The 12,275-nt window shown below is 31.0% G+C and overlaps 1 non-coding gene across 1 annotated transcript; it reads right to left on the bottom strand.

Annotated features, from left to right (window-relative positions):
- Nucleotides 1-11,893: 11,893 nt before the first annotated feature.
- On the bottom strand, nucleotides 11,894-11,975 carry Trnaf-aaa (transfer RNA phenylalanine (anticodon AAA)). The gene has a single exon. It is a non-coding gene; the product is annotated as a tRNA-Phe (tRNA).
- Between the last annotated feature and the right edge of the window lie 300 nt (nucleotides 11,976-12,275).

Here is a 12,275-nt window from a genome sequence, read left to right as displayed (position 1 = left end):
ATCAAATGTCTGTAAATGGACTTTTTCAAGGGAAAATAGACTGTTCTGCAAGTGCTCTCAGAGCTGTATAAAATAAGTTGTTCTGGCTGATTAAATCACTTTTTTATTACTTTCAAATTTTATAAACAAATAATTAATTAAACTCTTAATTATTGTAACACCAGCATCAAGACATTTTGGCATTATTTTACAAATTATTGTTATTATTTAGATTATTTTTATTTTGTATTTTCTAAATTAGAAAGACTATTTTATTTAAATAACTTAAGTAAATTCTTCTATTTTAACATTTGATTCACTGAAGTTTTCCCACACTTCCATAAATTGTGTTCTTCAGATTAAATTAGACCTATTTTCTAAACTAGATTATTGAAGCAACTTCTAGACTTACAGTAACTAATATTTATATCAGTTTTTGACAGATTGTGAACTTTTGTTTGACATTCATTAATGTATTTGCTGTATTTTGTTCATTTTTAATGATACTTAGATTCTTTAGACTTGGCTTGTACCTGTTCTTAACTCTCTATCATTGTTCTTAATTTTACTAGTTCTTAGAATAAAAGTTAGTTATTTTCATTAAAGCTTCTTTGGTTTTCACTTATAGATTCAATTCTTTGAGCGTATTCAGGCGTATCTGACTGGACGCATTCAGTTAATTGAATTACAACCAGTCAGACTTGAATACTATTTCCGTATTATACAAGTGCTCACAAAATTACATAACTCGTAACCGTCCCGTGACCGATTCACTTGCGTAAGCGAACATGACCGCACCGCCACACCCCCTAAAAGGCATATACTTATTACGGAGAACTAATATCAATTGCAAAATTAGGAATGTCATTGAGCATTTGGCGTCTCAGGAGTCGCCCCATACGCTTTATATTAAATATATTATTTGGCACATTTTTCAATGTCTGTTGACAAATATAACAGTTTATATAAAATATATTTACAACTTATATGAATGAATACATTAAAAACATTGGTCTTCAATAGGAGCATATTATCTTCTGTTTTTAACACGAAGAGATTCGTCTTCTGCTGGTTGGAAAATTGTAAATGTGTGCCCAATAAGCGTTCAATTATCGATCCATATAACGGCTATATACTACTAAGGAGGACTTTAAGAGTTTATTACATAAACTCATTTTTAATTTTCTTCGTGCAAGTTCATTTTTTGAACCAATTATTATTATTTTTTTTTTTATTCAATATAAAACATACAATGTAAATATGTGCATAAGCAAGAACAAAAGTGGTATAATAAAACAGTAATAATGTCAAACACATATTATACATAATATGCTAGGATATACTGTTGTTTTTTTCTTTGGTTGCATGTGGTGTATGCTGTTATTACTAGAGTTAGGTAGATGACAACTGGACTGGGTTATGAAAGTTTATGCGTTTCCATTTTTGTTCAAAAATATGAAGTTTATCGTTGTTGAGGGCTATTTCTTTTTCAATTTGGATCTTTAGTTTTAAATAGTTTATAAAACAGTTGAAAGTAGGTATTTGTTTTTTGTATTTGAAGCTAAATATAAAATATTTCATTAATATGATAATGTGGTTCACAGTGTTATTAATTGCTGGTATTTTAAAATTATTCACACCGAAACTGATATTTAAGAGAGACAGTTTTACTTTTAATTGTTGGTTCTCTTGAAATGTTGTTATCTGGTTCCATAGAATTTGAATATGTTTGCACTCCCAGAAAAGGTGTTCTATTGTTTCAATGTGTTCGCTGCATATATCACATAAATTTGTGTTGGATAGGTTGCACTTAAAAAGGTATTTATTTGTAGCTATGATTCTATGGACATATTTATATTGAAAATTTCTCAGTGTGCTATCAATAGTTGTTTTATATGGCATGATAAATATTTGTTTCCAATTAAATTCTTGTTCTCGAAGAAGGCTTTGCCATTTATTTTGAATCTTGGAGTTTTCTGCAGGGAGTTTAATTCATAGTTTGTAAAATATTTTGTTTGTTTTGTTTTGTTTTGCAAGTATGTTTTCCGTGAATGATGTTTGAGTACATGGTGTATTATTTGTATTAATTGTAGATTTAATATGTATGGGTATGCTTTTAAATAATGTGTAATACATTAGGAAATTGCCCGAAGGTATTCCGTATATATAACATATATTCTCAAAAGAGTAGAAGTCTTTTATTCTGTAATCGTACAATTGGTCGACATGTTTAATGGTTTTTTTTCAAACCAATGTTTATAGAAAAAGGTCTTGTTGTTTGAAGTTATGTCTTTATTGTTCCATAAAATAGTTTTACTGGTGATTTGGGTTTCTAGATTATGAGTAACATTAGTCCATGTCGATTAAACATGAGACAGAAATATGTTTTCGTTTGCAATTTCATGCAAAATGGTATTGCTGATGTTACATTCAAAAAGTAAGGAGTCATCATATTTTTTTAGGATTTCCTGGTAGAATAATTTCCATTTACTTGTATTGGTATTATCTAGATATCTTTTAACCCAGCTGCATTTGATTGCATTCAAGAATGAGTCGATGTCCGTTAATTGGATACCTCCATTTTCTACAGATTGAATTAAATGAGTTCGCTTAATTTTATCAGGTTTACCGTCCCATATGAAATTAAATATTTCTGATTGTATATCTTTAATAATATCATTTGGTAGGTTTGGGAGAACTGTTAGTGTATAAATTAATTTAGGGAGTGCAAACGTTTTCAACACTGTGTTTTTTCCGATTAGCGTAAGTTTACGTTGCTTCCATGATTTTAAACAATTTTTTAATTTTTGTAATTTAGGCAGTATGTTTTTTAGAATGGTTTCATTTTCATTGTTTGTAATGGTTATTCCTAACGTTGTTGCTTCATCTGATGTCCAGTGGAATTTCATTTCTTTTTTAAGATGAATATTACTTTGTTTAAATTTACCTACTCGTAGCACAGTGCATTTACTTTTGTTAAGTTTAAGACCCGATGCCATTCCAAAAAGGGTAAGCGATTCTATAAGATTATTGAATGAGTCAATACTGTCATTTAAAAAATAAGTTGCGTCGTCAGCAAATAGGGACTGTTTAATTTCTTCGTCAGGTTCTAGCGATATTCCATTTATATGTTTATTTGATTGGATATAGTGTGATAGATACTCGATGTATATAATAAATAGCGAGGATGAAAGTGGACATTCTTGTCATACCCCTCGTTCGATGTTAAAACTGTTTGAGAAGAAGCCATTGTTAATCAGTATACTGTTAATATCGGTATAAAATAGTTTTACCCATTTAATTTGACTTTCACCGAAATTCATATTTTCTAAGCAAGAGAACATAAACGAATGGTCTAGTGAATCGAAAGCCTTTTCAAAGTCTGCAAAGAAGATGAGGCCAGCGTTGTTTGGTTGGTTGAAATAATTTATGCATTCTTGTATCAGACGTACATTTTCACCAATGTATCGTCCTTTAATGAAACCAGATTGAGATCTTGAAATGACTGATGGTAATACTTTTTTAATTCTGTTTGATATACTTTTAGTTGCAATTTTATAATCATTGTTTAGTAAACTAATCGGACGCCAGTTTGATAAGGATTCTAGGTTTTTTCCAGGTTTTAGAATGAGTGATATTATACCTTGTTTTTGAAGCATTGTTAAGTTTTCGTTGTTAAATGAATAGTTCAGTGAGTTAATTAAATATATTTTAATATCATTCCAGAATATTTTATAAAACTCGATTGTAATGCCATCAGATCCTGGACTTTTGTTGTTTTGCATTTCTTTTAGTGGTAGTCCACATTCATATTCATTGAGTAATCCGTCACACAATAGTTTTTCCTCTTGATTTAAAGCATGATGTTTATATTTAAAAAGGGTGTTATTTTCAACATGTTTTCGTTTATAGAGGGTTTCGAAAAATAGACGTTGTTCCTCTAGTATTTGAGTTCTGTTTGTTATATCTTCGCCGTTGACTACTAATTTGTGTACCGTTTTTTGTTCACTTCTACGTTTTTCAATGTTTGCGAAGTATTTTGTATTTTTTTCATTGTGTTCAACATGCTGGGCACGTGCTCGTAGTATTACTCCATTGAGATGTGTATGATAAATTCCTTTTAATACTTGTTTTTTTTTATGTTATTTCATTTTCAATGTCGGTTGTATCGTTTGTTTTTTCATGCAATTGTTTTTCAAGTGTTTCAATGATTTTTATGGTTTCAGCTTCAAGTTTGTGTGTTTCTTTTTGTTTAAATGATGTGTATCTGATTGTTGTGTTACGTATATTTCCTTTAATTACTTCCCATAAGGTGTTTGAGTTTGCATCTTTATTATCTTGAACTGTATTGAATATTTCTTGTTTTATTTGCGCTTGATATTGTGTATCTAATAAGATGCTGTTATAAATTTTAAAGTATCCTGGGCCTCTCTCAGGTTGTATTTTGTGTAGTTTAAGTTCGACTAGAGAGTGATCAGTCATAAATCCTGGTTTTATGCTACATGTGTCAATTATGTTGCAAAGTGACTCAGATATTAAAAAGTAGTCTAATCTACAAAATATTGTTGGTTTTGTGTTAGAGTGCCAGGTGAATTTGCTTTCGTTTGGATTTACTGTACACCAGATGTCTAACATATTGTAATTATCAATTATGTTATTCAAAATGTTTCTATTTTTAGGATGAGTATAAAGGTTTCCCATCTTTTTATCTAATTATGGGTTAAGAACAGTATTGAAATCACCACCGACTATAATGATTTTATCTTGGTTATTAATTATGAATGATTGTAATGTTTCATAAAAAGAGGAATCATGTATGTTAGGGCCGTAAACGTTGATTAATGTTAATTGTGTTTCGTGTATTTTGATATCTATACTTGCTTGTCTGCCAATTATTATTTCATTAAAGTTATCGACTGTCATCCCAATATTATTTTTTATCAGAAAGGCAATGCCTTGTTTATTAGTGTGTTGTCCACTGAGATAGATGTCTCCGTCCCATTCATCTTTTAAGGTTTGTGCTAAAGTGTGTGTCAAGTGACTTTCTTGTAATAGGCATATCCTATATTTTTATCGTCTAACCATTTGAAGATTTTTATGCGTTTATCTTTATTGTTTAGCCCTTTTACATTCAAAGTGCATAATTTAATCATTTGAAAAGGTGGAGGGTGATGTTACTGATAATTTGTGTGTGCTTGTCCAGTTAGTTTCTATTTTAAAACATGTCCAGTTGATTTCGGTTATAAGATATAGGTCAATGGAATTTTTCCATGATTTGGTATTCGATGCAGAAGTGATGTGTATGTACAAATATAGTAAACATTTCATCATGACATATAAAGTGGAATAAATGCAAAGAAAAAAATATAAAGGGACAAAATCAACAAAAAAACAACACCAAACAATTGAAACACAGCGATGCAAAAAAACAAAAAACAAAAAAGAATAAAACATACGGTATTGGTATGGGTTTTTAAACAAAGTAATGATATATTTTTCCAATGTACTGCTAAAGTATCTAAGACGAGAACAGAAATATGTAAAACAAAACAACAACAAAACGCTTACATATGATGTCATGAATCAGTGGTTATATATGTATTAAATTATCCAATGTGCAATTATATATACATATATATATATTATTTAAGTATTCTTTGTTGCTTATATGTATGATGGTAGTGCATACAACTATCCGGAAACAACCACAAAAGAAAAACTTCATTATTTCGTTATCAATTTTTGGTAATATTAACTTCGGATAATGAAAATTTTAGTACAAAATAATGGTGGAAAAAAGTCAGCTCTACTTGATTTCTCTTCACCCTGAGAAGAGATATCGTAGAGAGAGATTCTAACACGATGTCAGTACCTTTATCAAATGCCTCCTTTGAAAACCGAAAAAGGAGATATTGTTCGAGGTATATTCATATATATTAACAAATATATATACACCTACACATATACATACACATATACACACGTACATACACACATGTATTAAATTATACAATGTGCAATTATATATATACATATATATATATTATTTAAGTATTCTTTGTTGCTTATATGTATGATGGTAGTGCATACAACTATCCGGAAACAACCACACAAGAAAAACTTCATTATTTCGTTATCAATTTTTGGTAATATTAACTTCGGATAATGAAAATTTTAGTACAAAATAATGGTGGAAAAAGTCAGCTCTACTTGATTTCTCTTCACCCTGGGAAGAGATATCGTAGAGAGAGATTCTAACAAGATGTCAGTACCTTTATCAAATGCCTCCTTTGAAAACCGAAAAAAGGAGATATTGTTCAAGGTATATTCATATATATTAACAAATATATATACACCTACACATATACATACACATATACACACGTACATACACACATGTATACATGCAATCTTGTGATTTTCAGTTTTTCTTAATGTAAATATACACTTCAAAAAACAAAGCTATGTATAAGCTACGTATCTACATTTTCACTTGATTTTAAAATGCCTATGATTTTCTGTTTTCCTGTATGTAAATATTCACTACACAAACTAATCTATATATAAGTTATGTATCAACATTTTGACTAGATTTTAATATGCCTGTGTGATTATAGAATTAATGATAGTTGTAAAGAGTTAGGCTCCATTTGATTGTCCTTCACAGTAGGGAGAAAAAAAATCTGATAGTTATTTGTTGCAAAAAAAGTACCGATCATGTCATTGTATATATTATGTAAAGAATATTTGTTGTCTTAACATTACAATTTGTTTATCAGCGTAATTTATTTGTTTATAAAAGATGTGTTATTGAGTTTATTATTTAAGTCAATTCAATTGACAAAATATGACAGTGCACATATGCCAGTTTAAATGGTGACTATTTATAAAAAATAAATAAATAAGAGATCTACGCATCTAAGATGAATTGTGTTTTAATATAAAACAGAATTTAACAAATCCATTTGTGCAAGGACACAAAAAAACGCATGCATAAATACTCCTACTCTCCCGCTAACATACACATATGGTCGCTTATACATCTATGTTCGACATACACCTCCAATATATTTATCAAAAAGCGTGGACGCAAACTATTCAATACATTAATATATTTATAAATACCAGCAAAGTGTTGTTTTACTTAAATTGATTAAATAAACAAACAAAAAAAACGCACACCTGCCTAGAAAAAAGTTGTGTTTTATTTATATAAAACAAAATTTAACAAATCCATGTGTGCAAAGATACAAAAAAAACGCATGCACATATAATCCTATTCGTCTGCAAGCATACACACATGGTCGCTAATACATCTCTGTTCGACATACACCTCCAACAAGAATGACAAAGGCTGACAGTGACAGACAAACATTTGTACCAATGTAGTGTTGTTTTACTTAAATTGATTAAATAAACAAACAAAAAACGCACACCTGCCTAGAAAAAAGTTGTGTTTTATTTATATAAAACACAATTTTAACAAATCCATGTGTGCAAAGATACAAAAAAAAAACGCATGCACATATAATCCTATTTGTCTGCAAGCATACACACATGGTCGCTAATATATCTCTGTTCGACATACACCTCCAACAAGAATGACAAAGGCTGACAGTGACAGACAAACATTTGTACCAATGTAGCAAACAACAAGATGCATATTATTTGCTTGTTCTAGGTGGTTTAAAACATATATAAATCGCGGTGAGTTGTATATAGTTTACAAAAATACTACACGAGTAAATATTGTGCTTGAACTGTATTTGTTAAGTAAAACTATCTATAAAATAAAGCGTTCTTAATATTAATTATGCCTAATGTGATACAGTAGTTTTTATATTATCACACTTCGTTCAGTCAGCGGAATAATGTGGTCAGTGAAGCGTTTATCTTTTTCGTGACACAGTAGATTTTATATTGTCACACTTTGTTCAGCGAATCTCTGTGGTCAGTGAAGCGTTAATCTATATCGCACATACACTATACTATACTTGTTAACAAAGAAAAGCGTCCAAGTGTGGTGCGTACATTACTTTCTCTTCGGTGTGTTGTTTGGCTATGGCAGGTTCGTCCAATGTTCATAGTCTTCAAATTTCACAGTTTGAATTTTGTCCATATGGTTCTTGTAAAAGATCTTACCATTCATGAACCAAGCACTGTTTATTTCGTCTGGCATCTTCTTTTTCACGAACATAAGGACATGTAAGTTAAGTTTGGTCATGACTTCATTGATAAAGATGTCTGTCCCTTTTAGCTGTTTCCTATTCGCTATGATGTCGAATTTTGTTTGCCTGCTAATCAACGACACTATTATGTCTCTGTTCTTGTTGTCCTTGTTTGGGAGTCGGTGGGCTATGTTGATGTCCGCCATGGTTATTTGGCACACGTTGTAAGCGCGCAGGACGGATATTACCAATTCAGCTGATTGTCTTGCTGTTTCTCGTGGGTTTGTATCCGCGATTCCTTTTATTTTGATGTTATTTGAACGTGAGTACTGTTCGCTTTCGTTTTCATACTTTTGCCTATTCATGTCTATTTTCTTCAATTCTTTAAGAAGGTTCTCGTTCATTTCTTTCTGGTTTTTAATATCTGTTTCTAATACTTGTGACTGCGTTTTTAGCTTATCAATCTCTTGCTCTTTTTCAAAGAGTCTACCTTCTAGGACTTCAACATTCTTAACTACAGATTTCAATATATCGTCTTTCATTTCTGCAAATCAATTTTTGATTGTTTTATGAAGGGTTCCGTCACCTTTGAACCAATTATATATGTTGTCTTGCCTGGTGACTCTTTTATCAAACAACTTAAATATATTAATAATACATTTTGCAGAGCCTTATACTATGAGCTTGAGGTATTGTTGTATTCTTTGATATAAGTAAAGCTTGTGATAAAGTCTTGCAAAAATGTGCATTATGCAAACTTCAAAAATCAGGCATTCGATGAAATCTATTATCGTTTTGTAACAATATCTTTCTGATCGTAAACAAACAGTAATCTCGCCTGCATTGCAATCAACCCATATAGAAATTCTCGCCGTAGTCCCCCAATGCTGTATTTTAGGACCACTTATGTTTCTGTGTATAACAATTACATTATTGCTGACATCAATGCACACATACATTTGTTCGCTGACGTCACCAGTCTGTTCATGGTCGTAAATTCGCCAAACAACAAAAGGTTGGTATGCTTTAACCCTTGAACATTCGAATCGAATGCTTATTTCTAGCAAAATAAATAAACCAACTCACTCACCATCGACTATGCAAAATGTTAATATTCCAATTGTTTATGTACATAAACATTTAGGTATGTTCATGTTCGCTAACTGTACATTGCGCTTATATATGTAGACACCTTTTTGAATGCATGTCAATGCATATGTGTAAAAGACCATAAATATTTACTGCGTTGACAAAACCTACAATCTTTCGGAATGCGTACGCACTTAATTAGGTAATCAAATTTGCAACGTAATTGGCTGAACACTTCCTGCAGTGAAGATCACACCATCAACATGTTTGAAAAGCATGTAGTGAAAAACATGTAGTAATTTATCCAAAATGAAATGAAATGTTAAATTATATAAGTTTTCTATAGAATATTCTCGCAAAATGCCAACTCAGTTGCGAATAAGTTCTTGAACACGAAGACAACAAAGTGGCCAAGGAATATATAGCCTAAGAAGAACTTACTTGCATAGACACTACTAGAAATAAATTATATCATGTTTAGTTGTGCATCCTGAATCAAGTAAGAAATACTGAGAATTATGAATGAAACTTTCTGTTTTAATTTAATTTCAATCTAGTCGTTCATTGTCCAGATTTTGAGTTATGGCATGGCTATTATTTAACAGTTTATCTGGTGTATGTTTTGCGTTTGATAGCAACTTTCGATATTGTTCAGACCGTTGAGTTGTGCAGGAATTGAAACAGTTGTATCACTTGTATATATGTACAGTATTTATAGAGTATTTTTCTTAAAGGTACCTGCGGATTTCACGTATACACATTACTTCAGGTACTGTAATCAAAGATCTCGGTCCTGAAAAGCCATTATATACGTGTATATTGTACATTATATACGACACTTTACATAACATATAAAACACATCAACCTGATACATACAATCTTTTTTTAAAGTACTTAAACAAACTGGAACATTGTACTTAGCCATGATTCACGATAATATAAATAATAACACTGGTCGAATATTTTTCTTCAAACAAATAATACGTTTATATTCACCGAACTCGCGCATATACACTATTCGAGACATTTACATATATTTCGCGTCCATATATAAAGGACGCACAAATATCGAATACATGATCATTTCGCCTCAAGAGTTTGTTATTGCACATATTCAGTTTCACCCTAGTTTTACAGGATGAGGGACAGAGAGCGCGCATTGTTACAACTCAATACAATGTATACAATAAACTTACTATGGAATGGACTCGATTATGGCGAACAAACTATACATATCTTAGAATACAAACAAAGGCAACACGTTTAACTTAATTTCCAAATCACATAATTAATCAATCATATTGCTTGAATGCAAGTGTTATGAGTGGGCCTTTGGTCTTCGTACCTACAGATAAGATGCGTTTTTCTCCATTGTGGATGAACAGATTTAAAACTCATTCCTTTGGAAGAATTTCTCAGACACTATGTGTAAAATCAGTTATAAAAAGATATAAACCAAATCGTAACAGGTTATCTATTTAGCATACATTGATTGTTTTTGCGACGAAAATCAAGGCAGTAGGGATATATGCGCATAAGAATACACAACGCAGCTGCATTAACCATTCTGCTCCATAGCAATTATTACTTACAACATATTACTACATATATTGCGAGGTGCAGGAAATATTGAATATTTCCTTACGAATATAAAATGAATGGTCTTTAAAAATACCGGTCTTGTGATTGTTCTAGATGTTAATTAAAATGGCAAATAATTTCATTGAATGAAACAATAGCTTCAAAGATGACGTCATTACAGGGTAATTTAAACACAAATATGTGACAGATCTTTTTTACTATGCGGCCTATATTTCTTGGTAACTTCGCTCAAATTTGCCAATTTAACTTTTAGATTTATTTCGTGGTCTACAAGCGAAAATTTGTTCAAACCTTCGATTAGCTTTAAACAAAGTTCAATTCCTTGGTAAGACACTTTGCCGATTAAGGTAGCGCACCCCTAATGGACACATATCCAAATATAATCTAATTAATTATTTTCCTAATCAGCATCATTTCACTGAACTACATGCAAATTTGTAGGTAGGCTTTCCATGCTTTTTAAAAATATATACCGATTTTTTAAAAACCGCCCTCACGCTCGGCTTTTGTCCAGTATATTTTCACCCCTGGGGTATTAAAAAGTTCCATAATTAATTCAAATCTCCAAATATGGGCATGCAGTCGGTGTGTACAGATGCAGTAAAGGTGTTTAAAGTTTAAACAAGATGAAATTAGTATTCTTTTTCAGACATATATTTTTTACAATTTTGTATCTATGGAATAGCGCCATGAAATGTAAGTGATATCAGCCAAGTAAAAATTGGGTCGCTTAAAAACAAAGTGTCATAAAATTCAAAATAGTATCATTTAAGTTATATTTTAAACTTAGTTTTTATAGAAACACTATATACAGCAAAGATACCAAGAAATAGACAGATTTACCGTTTACTTTTTGAAATAAAAATAAAAATGCAACATGCATCATTCGTATTTTCAGCAGTACATTACCCAATTTAGCCATAACGTTGTTATAATTTTAAAAATTGAAGGATGTGCATACAATTTTCAACATATTTAACAATAAGCACAGCTTATATGCTATATTTAATCAAATTACGTTAGAAAAGAAATAAAACGCGTCGCAAAAAGTATGCGATGTTGGCAGGATTCGAACCTGCGCGGGAAGATCCCAAAAGATTTTTAGTCCATCGCCTTTACCACTCGGCCACGACAACTTCATATCAGTGCAACCTTAAATAAGATATTTAAAGTAAACAGGTAAAAAGCTCGTCTATCTTTGAAGAAATCAGCAAATCGTAATTTTCAGATGATGATTGGATCAAAGTCAATATTTATAGTGAAAATAATGTATTCTAAATAAATTAGGTAAACACATATCAAAATTCGAAGTTTGAAAAAAATCAAATGCATCTCTCGGAAATAACCGATCATTGAAGATCGGCAATGATCGTAAAATAAATCGCGGGAAATCATTATAGGTGCGCTACCTTAAAGCTTCCGAACAGATAATAGAA

The sequence above is a fragment of the Dreissena polymorpha genome, chromosome 4, assembly GCF_020536995.1.
Source record: "Dreissena polymorpha isolate Duluth1 chromosome 4, UMN_Dpol_1.0, whole genome shotgun sequence".
Taxonomy (NCBI): Eukaryota; Metazoa; Mollusca; class Bivalvia; order Myida; family Dreissenidae; genus Dreissena; species Dreissena polymorpha.
The sequence above is the reverse complement of the archived record's forward strand: the minus strand, read 5'-3'. Positions and strand labels throughout refer to the sequence as shown.